At 38.7% G+C, this 17,262-nt stretch overlaps 1 long non-coding RNA gene across 4 annotated transcripts in view; it reads left to right on the top strand.

Moving 5' to 3' along the window:
• Positions 1-712: 712 nt before the first annotated feature.
• The window catches only part of LOC136992245 (uncharacterized), a 41,559-nt gene continuing 25,009 nt past the window's right edge, over positions 713-17,262 (top strand). For 3 of the 4 annotated variants that reach the window (XR_010884337.1, XR_010884339.1, XR_010884335.1), the window contains exon 1: positions 1,354-1,452. This is a non-coding gene — a long non-coding RNA (uncharacterized lncRNA). Of the gene's footprint in view, positions 792-1,353; positions 1,453-17,262 lie in introns of those variants that run through there. The other variant, XR_010884336.1, reaches the window with a different exon arrangement.

Below are 17,262 nucleotides of genomic sequence, written 5' to 3' on the forward strand. Positions count from 1 at the left end.
ACACCTTCCCCAGTGTTTCATTGCAAGGTTGCTGGGTTTGTGGCTTTTTACGTTATGTCATCACCTCACAACACAGTCCCGTCAGTCTAGCAGACAGATTTATGTTACTCTGCCTGTAAAGGAACAAGTATGTTGTCCTGTGTGGTGGGGTCCAGTCCCCTGATACTGCAGGCATGACATTATCAACTTTTTTTCCTGAACGTACAGCAGTAAGGGGATGCTAACTTACCACTTCTGCACCTGCTCTCTTAAAGATGTGGTGTGCATGTAGAGATATTCCATTTTTAGAGGAGTCACCTTCTTGCACCCAGTGTAGAGATATTTGGCAGTAATCCTGGAGGCAGTAGCTGCCCTCACGTCTCCAGTGTAGATCTTTTGTACCTGAGTCTATACTTGGACAACTAGGCCATAGTGGTGGAGGCTTTTCTACTAGGCAGCGGCAGGCTTTGAGCTGAGTGAAAGCAGCCCCTTTCCAATGCAGGTGAAGTGATTCACAGTGTCAAAGCAGTGAGATGGAAGTTTGGGTTGAGATGCTGTGATACCTTGTGGCAATCTTTGAAGCCAGGGTCCTGTTGCTGCCATCTTGGCCCTGCTGGGCTTGTTAACCTGCCCACACTTTTCTTTTGTTTTCTGAAGGACCATTTTTCTCCAGGGCAGGATGGATAGGGCTTCTTGTGGGATCTGCAGACATCAAAATCAAGTGAACGCTTCTGCTGTTGGCTGTAAGGATTGTACATGTGAGGTGCTGGATTGTGCCAGAGGAGCTGCAGGGTGCTACAAAGTTTTCCTCAGTAAGGCACAGAATTTTTATTTTCCACTGACATGCTAACGAAGCTCAGCAAATACCATAGTTAAACAACAGCACCAACTTGGGGGTAAAAATATCAGAAACTTGGAAATCTGTAGGCTCAAGAAGGCTGACACCTAGCTGGAGGGTAATTTGGGCAGTGAGAGTGCTGTATAGGTTTCACATATGGTGAAATATGTTGAGAAGGAATGAAAGGGGATGTGATCAGGCTGTCTGTCCCACGGCCTTCTTGAGGCTCTCTTATAGTAAGGGCTGTTTGTGTTTCTTCTTGCTTTCACTGGCCACTGTTAAAACCCTGTTGTTCAAATCAAAGTAGGCTTTGTCCATTTCCTTGGTTAAACTCTGCCTCCCCTCTGAATTTCATGCTCTTGGTCATCTGATTTGTCAGTGCTTCCAAAAGACCTTCAAACTTTTCATCCTTAGCTAAATTCCACAGATACTCTGCTTTGTTAGTGGCCATATCTGTGAAGTTCCAGAAACTGCAGGCACTGATTCTGGTGGGCAAAAATATGAATACATAAATCATAACTCCTTAATACTCACTGTTCAATTTCAGAGATTAATGTGGATTTTTTTTTCTTCCCTTGTAGTTTTGTCATGCTATCTCCAATGTTGCTTTGTACTACCGGAAACCCCTGGACATGGTAAGTGATTTTGCAACTTTTCTTTCTCTTCTCTGTACCATGCAAGTAAATCTAGTTCCCACAGTGTGCTTTTGATTGAACTGTCTATTGCTTTGTCATGCGTGCTTCAGTTCTGTATAGGAAAGTTCTGTAGGTGAAGGTTCCTGGTGCTACTGTGCTCTCTGGTTTTAACATTGGCTTGGTTTTGGTCTGTTGTTTTAGCAAATATAAAGTGCTAGTCAGTAATATCAGTTTGGATTGAGAAAAGAGAAGGGCTTGGAAGCACTGTGAGCATGTGGGAGAGAGGCCTGGAAATTGTGTTTTTGCTGGAAGGCCTAGCCTTGGAAGATGTTCTCTGTTCCGTGTGGCAAGTGGCGGGGAAAAGCCCCAAACAACTATTTACGAAGGATGGAGGAAATTCTGCTAGAGGGACGTTACTATTGTAGTATCATGTGTGGAAGGGATCATGACCAATTTGGAAACTGAAGATAAGTTTACTTATCCAGCAGCATTACAATGCTGCAGACCAAGTTCAGTATGTCAAATTCTACTCTACCTTCTGCAAATTTGCTGTGCAGTTGATGCCCTTCTACCATAGTTGTGTTTACAGCAGATGTTATTGTTTAGACTTCAGTGTGGAGTAGTATTTAAGGCTTTTTTGTTCTTTATCCCTTTTTGAGCCAAGGCTTCATCATGGGCTGTGGGAGAAACTAGAAAGACTTTGATCCAAAAGAAGTGTTTGTAATTCTGGAGCAGTACTGTGAAGTACTTTTCTGATCTGACATATCTTATCATTATTTGACTTCCTTTTTTGTGCAAAACCTCCTGAAGGCTTTTCATAGTGTTCTTAATAAGCACAAAAACATAGTAAGGGAAATATTTTGGATTGCTTTTGAGGCTGCACCTGGGCAAAATAAGGGGGATAGATAAAACAGGAGGTGGGATGGGTGGGTTCTGGTTATCGCATGCAACAGGTAGAGGAATTGGGCTCAAACGTAGAAGGTGAGTATCCTTTGTCTTCCATGTAACCCTGCTTTACAACCTTTGCTTTTATCCAATACTGCGTGACATTGCTTTTTATTGCAGGGATCTGCAGTACTCCTTTTTGGTATGTACCTCCAGAGGGCAGTAGTTTTAGTGAGCGTTTTCTGTACCTTAGCTTTGGCATACGAGATGAGGTTTTAGGAACAAAACAAAAATTGAGGAGCCTTGTAATTATCTGCTGAAATTCAGAGTCTTGCCTAGTCAGTGATCAGTATCAAAAAGGCAGGAGAATCTCCAAGTTGATGGAAAATTAGCAGTAACACATTTGTGGCTCAAAGGAAAGGGCAGCTGAACAGCTTCTTTAGCAACTCACCTTGTAGTGGATGATAGCAGACCATAGAAACTAAGATTGCAGAATTTTCCGTGAAGCTGGCAACTGTGCACACATATCACTCTGCACACTGTAAACCTGTTGGAGATGCCTGCTAGAACCAAATGCTTGATCTTTGCAAAAATCCGATTCTTCTTGCATGTTCAGAAAGTTGATCAACAGTATACAGAGAAAGCAGTAAAAAATAAGCACTGGGTGGCACTGCAATAATGACAGAACTTGTAACTTCACTGTAATCAGATGTACTTACACAATTTGTCAAATGGAAGTTTAAAGTAACTGGTAAAGTGCATGTTATAATTGACTTAAGGCAGAGTTATTTTGTAACAATCAAATTTTGTTTAATCATGGTTTAGATTTTTTTCTTAAATCAAAAATAAATCAGTCAAATTAGCAAAACTTGGAAGTAATACATGGTGACACAGATGGAGGAAGTGGTTTGTTTATAAGACATTAGTATGGTATTAATGTATAATTATTTGGTCCACAAATCTATTTCTGTGTCTATATTTACTACAGAGTTATCTGACTACTTTTCTGAGACCACTAACTAATATAAAATTAAGGCTGTACATACATATTTGCAGGATTTGGGACACGTACACTTTGTGGGAGGAACTTCTAGTGTTTTCTAGGTGGGGAAGTATAGAACTTGCTTACAGTGGGAAACAAATTATTTTGGTGTCACCTCATTATCTGTAATCTTATTCTTTTTTACTTAGAAAGTAATTAAGAGAATTACGGTAAACTTTTAGAGCAGGGCAAAGTAACTTCTATGTGCAGAAGTTACTGCAAATGGGCAGACAAGATTGTTAACCACTGGTGACTCTTAGTGTGTTCATGATGTGCTGTGTAATTGGTGATCCTGCTGAGGGGGTCACAGTAAGTTCAAAGGAGGTGTGTTGGCTGTAGGCTGGGGTAAGAGTTGCTCAAAAGAGGTGAAAAGGCATTAGTCTTATGGGTCCAAAGTTCTGCTCCCTATGAAGTGTCTGTTTAGCAGACTGGTCTGCTCAAATTGACAGTCCTCTTTTCTGGGGAAGGTTTTGCACAGTTGTGCTGTAATGACTTGGTGCTGAATATATATCAAAAAGTGCAACAGTATTTGCAAAAGATCATTAGCATAAATTAAACCACATCCATGTATGCCTGTATAAATGTTACTTACATGATAACAAAAAACAGTTACATGCTGATTTATATAATGTACTTTAAATAATGTAATACTAGCTACTGTCCATTATGACCTTTCACTTCTAACCATTCCATATTTGCATGAGCTGCACTCCCTTAAATATCTATTGAGAGAATTATCAATTTATTGAATAAAGGCATGCCGAAAATAAATCTTAAGTTCAAGTGAGAGTCTTCAAAAATTTCTGCTCAATCCTTAGAAAACCACGATTGTTTGATTGCTGTAACAAAGAAAATCAACCAGTTTGTTTTAAACTGTTTGTTTGTTTGTTTGTTTGTTTGTTTTTAAAGAAAAAAACCCAATCCACAAACAAAGCATTTGTATATGGAACTTGGATATGGATCATATCCACTAGTTATCGTCAGATTTTTCCTGTTGCATTAAAGCTTCAGGCAGTCCTATTACTGAGCTGTTCATCAGCTTAGCAGCCTTACTTTTGTGTGGCAGGCTGTCAAAGCCATAGCTTAAATGTTTGACTCAATAGCTTTTTAGTATCACCATTAGAATTGTCATCACACTGAAGAGGAATCTGGGGAAGTTGTCTTCGCTTGGATGGGATCACTTGCACTTTGCTCTCACACAAATAAAGTTTCAGTAAAAGAGAATATCCCCAAAGCATTTGTGAAGACAAAATATTTTCAAACAACTTCCAAAAAAGAGACCTCTGTGGCCTATTAAATGACTCCCCCCACCCCAGGCTTCTTCTCTCTCCTTCATTTTTACGTATTTTATAATATATAAGCTGAAAATTTTATTACTCTATCCTGTCAATATATAATGGTTATATAGTTCAGCGATAAAACTTTTCCAGAAAGGTAGAAGTTTGCCAGAAGCTACTGTAGTCAGCTGGGGTATGAGATGACAAAGTTTTAGCTTCTGCAGGCTGACTCCTTGTTCAGGTTTGCTTACTGTTCCCTGTGTGCCCAGGTGCATACTTTAGTTTGAAAGTGTAACAATTCTGGTGTGCATTAGATTTCTTCATAGTCAGCGCAGAGTATCTAAAGCTGTGGAAATGCACAGCCTCCTTGGTGGTGTGTTAATTTTCCTGTTTAGATATGAATTAATGTCAGGAATGAGATTTTCTTGGAACAGTTGAAGATGTTTCTTTTTTCTTTTCCTTTTTAAATGAGTTCAAACTGATATATTCATAGGATAGGATAACAAAATGTTCAGCTTATATAATTAAAAAATGCTTCATCAACAGCATAAGCAGATTTTATTTATTGATAATTTACCTCTTTCCTGCAATCGTAGGGTCAAAAGCATCACTGATTTTCTCAAATGGCAGAGTATGTGACACCAAGGCATCCAAATCAAATTTCTTTGCCATATAATCAGACACCAGCTTCGGTACACTCTTTTAACCTGCAACAAAGTCCATAAAACCAAGTTGAGTTAACAGTGAACAAACTAAAATTAATTAATAGTTTGCAAGAAAGATCAGTTTGATCCAAGATTAGACACTTGCTTTCTTATTTTAAGTTTCAAGCCAGTGGTCACACATTATTTACTGATGCTTTTTCTGGCTTATCAGCCATATACGTATTTCACAAAAACTAAGTTTAAGTGTGATTGATGAATGTTTCTTGGGTACAGGAAATTCACTGAACTATAACGTTTGTCAAGTGCATAATTGCTGCTGAACATTCTGTATCTGTTCAGGTTAAATATAAGCTCCACACTGAGCACTGATACACTGATACAGTAAATACTATACCCCGAATACCCTGAACACTGTATAAAATGTGCTCTAACAATCTGGTTTCGATGAACAGAAGTATGCTTTGCTGAACAGAAGTATTACTAGTTGAATGGCAAATCCGTTCTGGTGGGTTTTTTGGTTGTCCTTGCTAAGAGTTTTGGCTAAATAGAAGTGTTTGGTCATTAAACCTTAACTGTTCTGTTAGCAGTCAAATGTTACTCCACAAATTGCTGATTTGTAAGGAATGGGCAAAGTCATAGAAGTATGTATATTTTCTTTTTAAATATTAGCTTGTGTAGTTCTTGCTCAATAAGATGTGAGCCCAAATGACTTCAGTAATATTCTGTGAAAAGGATATTTAGGACATTAAATGCTGTTACACATCCAGTTACACTGAAAAAAAATCTCTTTATTGTTGTTGTGTTCAAGTTTATGATTCTTTTAATAAATTTCAAGTCTAAATGCATTATCACATTTTTCTGTATCCAATATATTGAGTAACTGGGAGGCAAATGATAGAGCCTTATAATGATCTTATTCTGATAATCACTTCCAGAAATTTCAAACCTTTACCAAGTATCCTAACTCTGCTGAGATACTGTCATGAAGGACTATTTAAAATATTCTTTTTTGCATCTGCGTTTTCTTTTACGTCTTTTCAAATTGTTTTCTGTGTTTCCTTCTCCTAGATACTGAAGATTATGTAGAATTAGATTTATTCCTGAAGCATGTGTCATTTTGTTACTTTCATTTTTTAGTAGAAGATTTGCACATTTTCGAGTCAGAAGTTTAATTTCTGAGGTTCCTGGAAAAAAAAATCAGTTTTGGGACTCATCATAGTAAGATCTTAGAATCATTAGAAGTCAGTGCCAGTTATACTGCATCCCTTTATACATTGCCAACAAAACATTTAAATAAACAAAAGCATATTTTGTAATGAGTGGAAGATGCAGTCCGATACCCAGAAGCCGTTGGGTATTGTATACTCTCTTGGATCTCTTTACATATGCTCCTTTACCAGTATCGGCCCAATGGATTCTAAGTTTTGAATGTGTGTGAACCTCAAGAGCAGGCTTACTCAGTTCATGAAAATTTGTGCTTATAGTTAATGTTTAACCTAAGGAATACAATGATGTGTATTTGGACAGTCTCTAAGATGTTGGAAGTTAGTTAAGGAAATCCATCTGTTATCAGCATATCACTGGAAGTGGTGCTCGGCTAACCGCTGATAGACTCATAGGGAGAGACTCTGACTCTGCCTAAGCTGTGTGGGAAAACTGACCTCCAAAGAAGGTGGCGGGGAGCCGGGGAGCGACTGCTCACCAACAGCCACTCCAGCAATCACAAATGTTCCCCAGCCTACTGTAGTGCTTTCAAAGGCAGCTTTCTGAAAGACAAAACACGCTCAGATTGAGAGGGCAATCTCGTCGTTGTTACACAGTCAAATAACTGAGCTCTTAATCAGTTGTTACTGCTACAGTCACATGAACGCTAAAGGAAATTTGACTGTGGATCAAGATACTGTCTGTGAGATGAGAATCTCAAATCAAAACTCAGTAACTTGACAGAAAAGCAAGTATTAGGAAAATCTCTCTGTTTTCACGGTTGAAGAAAATATGATTGAAGACATAAGAGATTTTCCCCTCTCGTTCCCTTCTTTCCAGCCAGTGGAATTCAGCTATTTGAGAGCATATTCTGAAAGCTTACCAATAAGTAAGGATTGCTTTACATTATTCTGGAGAAAAGTGGCATAAATTGCATCCCAGTAAATGTCATCGCAGTATTTAGTTATGCCAGAGATATACTGTATCCTGTGTAAAAACTGTGGTATTTCACAACACTTATGCCTGCTTTATTTGTCCTGTACTATTTCTTTTGGATTAAATATCCAATTTTAAATATCCATATATCCAGTTTTACTCCATAAAATTCTCATTGACTTGAACAGAGCCAGCCTTCAGACTAGGAAGCATGTACTCTCAAATGTTAACATTTAATGCATGTATACAACTTTGTTAAACCTATCCCATGGTTTGTATGCTTCCCAGACCATCTAGGATATGTAACTACAGTAGTTTGTTACAGACCAAAAAAGAGAGAATGAGAGTGGGTAGCACCAGGAGTATTTTTACAACCTTATGGCCTTTCCATCTCAGTATTGACAAATGTGACCTGACTCGTTGGGAGCCTTTCAGAATGCTGCTGCAAAAATAATTTTATAATCCTTTTACTTTGACGGAATCATCTCTTTCTCTCTCCATCACACTTGTTGATTTCTTTTTCTCAGTGCACTAAACATAAGTGATTTACCTGTGCTTTCAAGGCCCTTCACACTCCTTTGCCGTTTGTTCAGTACCAAAAAGCAAACTCCTACCTGTGTCTGGTCCTTGATTCCAGCTGCCTGCCAGCTTCTCAGGCAGACCCCTCTCTGACTTATTGCCTCTTTTGCAGTAGATCCTTGCCAATGTCTGCAGTGCTACCTTGCGGTCCTTGAAATTCCTTTCTAAAACTTTCCTTTGCTCTGAGGCCTACAAAATCTCAACAACATATTGGTTGTCAAGGTACCATTGCTGCTGCCTGCCATACTAAGCTGTTTTAAATGCTGTTTCTTGGTCGTTCCCCTGCCTGACTGTGCTCATCTGTCATCTCTTGTTTTACACCGTTAACTCCATAGGGCAGGGCATCCATTTTTGTTCTGTATTTAGAGTGCCCAGCGGGTTGAGCTCCTGGTCTTTGACAAGGCCTGGCAGTTATTGTGTGGTACTAGTGAATAACATCATCTTGGTAGAGAAATACTTTATCAGAGTCAGTGGTGGTGCTTGTGGAGCTGGGGTAGTTCTGTCAGCTGTGGGAACCTGGGAACTGTCAGGTGAAAACTGGAATAGGGTTTACTGAAGTTAGGTACCTGCTCTTCCAATCTTTATTGCTGAATATTGTGGAATCCTTTATTATGGAATAAAGGGTTTTTTTGGATGTTGTTTTTAAATGCAGGTATCTAAAATCCGCATGTATCCTGTTTTGGATCTCATCCTAAGTCAGTGATAGCTTGTGGCATTACTTTACTAACAAAAACATCTAGTTTAAACCACAGAGAAATGCAAGAGGAATGACGCTATCTCAAGCACATTTCTGGAAATTGCTACTGTAAATATTAGAATAAGGCTGTCACATGACTAGGTTCTAGTGTGCTGTTGATACATTATTATTACTATTAAGTCCTTCAGAACAGAGAAAAGGCCATTTTTTGCAAGTGAGATGCCAGTTACAGGTTTCTCCATTTGAACTGAGTTTCTCAGTACAGATTTCTCCTGAGAAATCTGGAGTGTGGCACTGTAACCCAACTCTCTCTTCTGACAGTTTTTTTAATAATCTAGGGCTTTATAAAAATTCCCATGATTTCTTTGAGAATTAGTGTTTGTGAGAAACACAGAAATGTATACAAGCGAACATAAAAGTATTAGCTGGTTCAATAAAGTAAGCACAGATATAATGTAATGGAAAAATAAGTTTTGCATTTGAAAGTTAAAACATTAGCATGTGCTTATCACCAAGTGTACACAGATAAAGTACATATGTATAAGCCTCAGGGCTTAGATTCTAAAGGGGATGAATGTTTACTCAAAGCAGGAAAAGGAACTACAAATGAAGAGATTTGAATAGCAAAATACTGTTTGGCAAGAGGTGCAGTGAATGCTATTCTGTTGATAACAAGGATAAGATGATAAAAATTATGTGTATTTCTATTGAAATAAATGTTTGTTAAAGCAGATACTGTGATATAAAACAGAAGTCTTAATATTGTGTTAGCAAGCAAAGCCAAAAGGATGTGAAGAAAGCCAAAACAGAAATAAGTATGTTCCTGTAATTCTTACAAAAATGAATGCAAAATAAAGACCCTGTGTGCATATTAAACCCTACAGAGCAGAAAATCTCTCAGCAGGTTTATTACAAAGGATGTTTTCAAGAGATAATCAGCCTTTATTGCAATTTTTTAATTATGTTCAAAGCGTATTAGTGTTTTGTTTGTTCTGGAGTATGGCTCCCATTTCAGTTTGTGCAAACCAAAATAAGACCCCGACAGAATGACTAATTCAGGCTCGTATTATTGGTTTAGTACTAACCTAAAGCTGTTAGCAATGCTGTTACTGACACCTCTTTGAAATGCTGGCCCTTTAGCTGAGAAAAAGAACTGTTACCTCCAAGTAATATGAAGATGGAGATAATTGAATACCTCTAAGGGACATGTCAAAACACGAAATGGAGAATTCTGAAAAAAAATTGTTAGCCAAGGTCCTAATCTGGTAAATACTTATGAGTAATTATATATGGGGAATAGTTTCATTGTACTTGTAAGAATCAAGTTCATGTAAATTCCCAGTGAAATTGGTGACTATTTATACATTTCATGCAATTCATATATGATGATAAAAGCATCCTTCCATTCCCCCAATGGTGCCATGTTTTATCCATGCTGCAAGAAAATATTTACCATCATAGGATATTGTTTTCCTTAAAGAAACTTTTTTCCAGCACATGGTGAGAATTGCTCGGAATGAGTGCTGATCTGACCAGGAATTCAGTTCCCACTGTGCCATCCTGTTCTTCAAACTGTATGATCCAGGCTATGAGTAGAATTCATTTCTGACTGTCTGTAACAATCAGTAACAAAAATCCAAACCAAGCAGTCTTAAGTTTTGGAGCAGGAAATCCAGTTCAAGTATAAACATTGCCAAGATTTCAACTCTTATAATTTGACTTGTTTGCTGTAGACCCAAATCCAGATCATTGGCTTAGACATCGGTCACATAACAAATGCATTTTTGAATACAAACTCTGGTGAGAATAACTTGGTACCACTAAGTAAGTTAGCAAATGATTGCTCTTAATTCTTTTTAATTCTGTTCCTTCTGTTCCATACAAGCATTGCTCATTTAACAAGTTGCCTGGGCTCTCCCAGATAGAGCAACTGACACCTTTAGAGAAATCCATCTGCATTAAATGTGTACATGCAAAGGGTGTATTCACATATACACAGCTTAGATGGTTGTTGATGGAAAAATTGCTTCTGCTGATTATGTAGGTGGTTGTTAGGCTTCTCTTTATTTTAGGCTTTGTAAAACTTGAATCACACAGTAAATACAAAAGGAAGGAAAGGAAATAAGGAGAAATAAGTGTGTCCTTAGTATATTCCCTTCCTGAACTCACAGGAATCAGAGATGACCTTCACTGGGGCACATGTACCCCAGGGATGTGTCATCCTGTGAAGCTGTTTAGGCAGGATCAGAGCAATGAGGCAGTGCCTGGAACAGCAGCAGATCTCTGGATGAGTGTTGTGCACCAAGTGATGGGCTTCTGGGGGCTGGCTGGATTTCTTATATGAAATGTTTTATATGAGTGCAAGATGCAATTGCAATAAGTCTGAGTCTAATCTTTTGCTACTGTAGAAACTGTATTGTGTAGCCCTTACCACAAACCTGTCAAATTTTGTTTTAAAAATAATTTTTTTACAGCCATTAAGATCACTTACAAAACTTTGGTCTGATTAGTCATCTTTTAATTTCTAGGCTACTCTTCCTCACTTGTTCGTATGCAAACAATGCCAGTTACCTCCGAATGTTCTTACCTTGTCTAGTGTTTGTACTGTTAATATATTTATGGAAGACAGACGTATCTTTTCACCCTCCACTTCGTTAGGCTAGATGAGCCATGCACTTACAGTTTCTTTTATCACTGTAGGCTATCTTTTCCCTTGGTCCTTTTAGTAGCCTCCCTTTGCATCTCTTCCAGTTTGAATTCATCATCCTTGAACATAGTTATCCAGAACTTCTTTATTCATTGTTCATCCTGTTAGCTATGTCTCAGATAACTGAAAACTGAAGCTAACTTGTCTGTGCAAGAAATAAATTACTGAAAAATGCATCTTGTTCTGTTGCTTTGCATAATGACTAACCTAGCTGAATGAGCTGCTTTGTGTGCTTTCTGTATGCTATGTATTTATCATATTAGCTTTAATTGGATGCTTTCTACAATATGCACCTTCATGCTTTGCTGAAAGCATATAAAAAGGTGTTATGGTATCAATGACTGTTGGCCACAGTCTGATCTCACGCTAGACTGATAATGGTACAACAGTAATGCCTTCACTGAAATTACTCCCAACTTACAGTAATATATCTAAGACTGGAATCAGGCACTACAGGAAAAGAATAAAGCTTCATTAAAACGTTGTGGTTCATAGTACTTCCAGAGTAATTGCAAAATGTATTTTCAGTGTGAGTTTCTATTTTTTTCCCTTGAGTTCACTTCAAATACTAGGTGCCAAGGTGCCTAAGTAAAAACTAATGTGAAATTGATATTTCTTAGATTTGAAAAGATTTGCTGTCCTTAATCTCATTAGATTTTCTGCTGGATTAGTACAATGCTATAATTTTTGCTGCTTTTTAGCATAAGAGAAATGAAGGGTGAAGTAAAACACAGGAATGAGTCTGTCTCTTAAAGATCAGTTAGCACCTGGATCTCACATTTATGTGCTGTTGTGAAGCCTGCAGTGTGGACATATGCATCATAGTCCTGCGGCTGATCTCGATTAGGTTGGGACTTGAACCAGGCAGTGGGTCTGAGGTGAAAGAAAGTGGCACAGAGCACCCTCACTGAGAAGGAAATCCTCAGCACCTTGAAGATATTTTAAAGCTTCTGTAAAGGCATCTTTGTGGTCCTGTGGTGCCTTTCTGCCACAGCGCATCTCATTCCTCTGGACAGTTTGGGCTTAGAGGTTTAGTCACAGAAGACTGTGGAGGAGCTGGGGATAGACCAGTTCCAGTTAGAGCCTTATCTGCAGCCCTGACAGAAGCTGCATTGTGAGCCATCCATGCACAATATAATAACAATAATTTGGATGTTGTTTGCCTCAGTTTCCATACTAATGTTGTTATTGCTGCCTGGTAATGGTGCTGGGTAAACAAGGGAATTCTTCTGTCTCTAGGAGATGTTTTCCCTCACTTGGAGCATAAAGCCCTGTGTTTCCCCTCGGGGCTGCCAGGCTGTGCCTTTCGTAGTAGGCATGGCAAAGGGATTCTGCTGCCTGTTCTACAGGGAAGAAAATATGTTACATACAAATGAAATGTAAAAGAAGATATCCAAGGATTTCCACAGGAGCATTTTCTCTGGAAGCTTTTGTAAAATAGATAATGTGGCTGTTTCTGTGGTCCTGTTCTATAAATGTTCTCTGTGTAACAGATACCGTGTACACATGCAATCAGTAACTTCTTGCTTATGACTTGGATGTCGCAAGCAGACTTTTCTTCCCCTGTAGAAGACTGAAATTAATTTATGACAGCTAGGAGTTTTCAGAAGCAGAGACTCCTGAGGGAGAATTTTGGCAATGTTTTGACTCTGCTGTTGCAAGCAGTCCCTAGCTCTGAAAGGCAGAGTGGGAGGAAAGGGGGATAGAGGTGCTCAAGGTTCATATTCAGAAGGAAGAGATGGGGTCAGGCAGCACTGCTAACTATGAGGCATGGGAGTTGGAAAAGTGTTGGAAGAGAAGCTCCATTAAATTTTCTCAGCCAGCTGCTTTGTCTGGTATGCAATTCTGCTGTGGAGGAGTGCTTCCTGCACATGCACTGGATATACGCAGCTTGCGTTCTGGCTCTGTGCATGGTGTACTCTTAGCCAGGCATGTTTCCAAATCGAAGAATTAAGTAACTAAATGGATTACAGCCAATGTTTCCATCACATCACTCATATTTCAGATCACTTTTCAGGTTCATAATATGCAGAGAAGAATATCATGTGTAGGGAGCAGTAGTTTTAAAATCCTTGACTGTGCTAAGAGGATTAGAAATTGAGTAACAAGATTGCTAGATCTCAGGTACCTCACTGTTGCTGAACGATCTGCAATACTCCAGTCGGTAAGTTGTTGCTGAGGAACAGATTCCCTGAGGAGAGACTGACAGTTTACAGCATTAAAGTAGAGTGGACATGACAGGTTTTGACAGCTTTCACAACATCAGATGGACGTTGTCTGCAGTGAGGGTTTTTCTCCCAGTTTTACTCATAGCTGCAGGCACCCAGTCCTCCCTATAGGAACCATGACAGAAGTGTTTATGGTGAAATACTGTTTCAATGCTCCGCTGTCCAGTCTATATTTAATCTTTCACCAATTATGATTAATTTAGTGGTGTGAAACTTAAACATTGGAGATATCACTCACTGGATTAATAAAGAAGTAGTGAATGAGATCCAATGGCCAACTTTTCTACTGATGTAAGTTGGTGCTGCTCCACTGACATCTGTTTTTCTGCTGGGGGATTTTGGGATTGCAGCAGAGCATCAGTTTATGCTAGGAAGTAATTTTGGTTCTTTTATCTGTCATTTCTGGGCCGTAATTTATTGGAATTACAAACAGAAAAAATAAATTTGAGTATGTTCCACATGGAGACGTAATATTGAACAAGCTCTCGGTTTAGTGTTTAAAGAGAAAAGTGATAAAAAGTATTTCTCCTTTTGTATTTTGTAGGAAAACTTATTTCTCATAAGAAATCCAGTTCACAGTGTATTGGCTAAAACTGAAAAATAGATCAGCATCCTGTTATGAAACATACTTCATTTGTATTTTCCTCTCCCTAAAGTTGTTGGGCACAATCCATAGTCAGTGCAAGTATTTGGCAAACTTCTTTGACAGAGGTGACCTGATAATGTCTGTTTTTCGCAGCTATGAGTTGGGAGGGAATACTGTGCAAAACAGACAATAGTAATTTTTAATACCCTGATAATCATGCAGTCCAAGGAAAGAAAATTTGGATAACGAGTACTTGTTATAGCCCTTTCTGCAACATGTCCTCAGTTATCCTGTCAACATACCATGTGTGTGCCAGATAGCAGGGCACTTTTAGGTCAGAGAGAAGACTCTCAGACTTGGTTGCGGGATGGGTGGCTGTCATTTCCAGGAATACTTGAAGAGGACTGACAGAGAGATCTGAGGCAAACAGTCGTCCAGGATGGCAGTAACAGGGGCTTTAAAGGAGATACCAACATTAATCTCGCAAAGCTTTGATTTTCTGGCAGTGATGCATCAGATACCTGCCATGGCATGACAACGTGGAAGGTGGAGTGCCAATCACACTGATGTGGGCAGTGTGAAATGGCGCCATGGATCAGAAAGGAATAGGATTGTGGAGAAATGAGAGAGGGGTTGCAGGACTTTTACTGCTACCTTTTGTCTTTTTCTCCATGGCAGGCAACAGTGACTTCTAGTAAAATTTCCACTGTGGACTCTGGAAACAATCGCACAGCACAACAGGGTTCAGCAGCAGCCTACAGGCTGGTGGGTTACCCGGCTACTATGCTGAGTGCGTATGCTGAAGCACATCCTTTGCCACATGGAAGCAGTGACACATTTTGAAGTTGAAACTGAACATTTATTTGGGAGAGCTGTGATAGTTACAGCAAAGAAGGTGTCTGTAAGTCAGTTCTCTTGTATAGGCAAGCCCTGTGCAGTTGAATATTTATGAGACTGCTGGAGTTGAATTTAATCTATACATGCTAAGTGACCACTGAACTTCCCTGGCTTTAAATTATTTTATTTTGCCTCCTAAGCTGTCTCCGCAAACAGACTTGAATATGAAGAGACTGATTCACATTTTATGTTCAGTAGTACATTCTCCCTGACTGTAGTTCAGCTTCAGATTTACAATGGTGTAAGAGAGAAACTCTGAGTGAACAACTAAATCGTAACTCGAGTAGATGTTGACATGATAGTGCCCTGAACTGAGTGCTGCATCAGTCATGACATACACTTACTGAATAAGCTGGGTGACTGGTAGCATTTTGGAATTTAAATTGGGATGTGAGGGTATAAAATAGGGACTATCTAACACGTCAGTCTCTTCTGATACTTTGGTGTAGTTCACTGCAGTTAACCAAATCATATGCCATGTGAATGGAGACATCTGACATTGTTGTTCAAGTATATGAAGAGAAGGGCGTGAGAGCCATTGCTGTAGCAACACAGTCACAATGTGCTTATTATAAATATTGCTCTTATTTACTCAGATGGATTTTTTTAATTGCTGTGATTGCCTGGTTTGGTGTCCAGTATGCTGTAAGACTTAACGCTTTATTTGTTGATTCAATATTGATTTCCTTGGTTCCCTGCCTGGAATTGATTATGAGAAGGAGAAGTGGTATGGTTTTGAGTGTACTTCTAAGATCATTTTTTGTAAAAAACAAGAAAGTTGTAGAGGAGAGATCTCAATTTGAATGGTACCATAAGAACTCAATGTTAAGGCCCATTGAAAGTTTGTAGATAACAAGATATTCCCACTATATGACTTGTGCTCCCTGAAAGAAATCAGAAGAAAAGCTGTTGAAACTGAGTCATAGAAAGGATTGCTTATTTGAGATGAATATTCTTCTTAGTGAGCCTATCCTATGGCATGGTGCAGGGTCACAAGGAATTTAGACGTTCCGACTTGGGCCCAGCACTTAAGTGGGGGAAATGGATTGAAGTATGTTTGAGTGGATAAGTGGCTCAAAAATCTTATGAATAAAAACTCCGCAAGCTGAACAATTTGAAGACAAAATATGGTAAAAAAGATCCAAGCAGTTAATGAATTTCACACGTTCGACCTGCTGATGTGAAAAAGGCTAGAGAATTAGACATTACAGCAGTATGTAGATTATGTAAATAAGGTCTAGCAGGTTGTACAATGCAATTTTGCCATGTTTCAACAAATTCTTATATAGTGTTTATTTTGAATTGCTTGTTTCTTGGTTTTAGTGTATGGCTGTGATAACTAAAAACCAATATTCCTTTTTATTTTTCATTTGAAAATGTTTTCCTCTGCAAGCATCCTACAGACTGTGTTGATATAAAAAAGACAGGCAGCCAGTGCTGAAGTGCAGCAACTGTCTGATACTTAATGTACAAACAGTGCAGTTTTTTGGTAAGGCCATCAGTTAATTGAACGTTTGTGAAATGCTGAATAGAGTTATAGCTCTAATGTCTTCAGCTAATTTCTACCTCTGTACAGTATGGAATCTTTATGAACTCTGACCAGAGATTTTAAGGCATGATGATCATAGGGTGAAATAATTACAAATGAAAAAGCTTATCTATTTTTTTGCCTGGCATATTGCATCTATGATTGAAATTGCATGCTTCTCTATTGTTTTTTATATTTGAGCAGTCTTGTGAGTCTCTGCCAAAGAACAAAAGCCCTGCTCAAATAGTAATATAATTTTGACAGCAGAAAGTTGCTGTTTTGCAGGCTAATGGTATAATTACTTGGGAGTACAGTGCCTCTCAAGGTAGGTCCAGGCTTTCCCAGTTGAAGTTCAGACCAGTAGCACCGATAAGCAGAGCACTGGGAACAGAACTAATGGACTTCAGATCCAAAATTGGGACTGTTTGTCCCAGTTCATTACTAAGATTATTTTTCTGTGCTAAGATTTTTAAGTAGAAACACATGTGCTAAATCTTATGACTCTGAGGGAGTTAGAGATGGGTGATTTCACAGGAAAGAAGAGAAATTTGCTCTCTAAAGGAGATTTTGTGTTTTTGTA

The sequence above is a fragment of the Apteryx mantelli genome, chromosome 5 (genome assembly GCF_036417845.1).
Source record: "Apteryx mantelli isolate bAptMan1 chromosome 5, bAptMan1.hap1, whole genome shotgun sequence".
Taxonomy (NCBI): Eukaryota; Metazoa; Chordata; class Aves; order Apterygiformes; family Apterygidae; genus Apteryx; species Apteryx mantelli.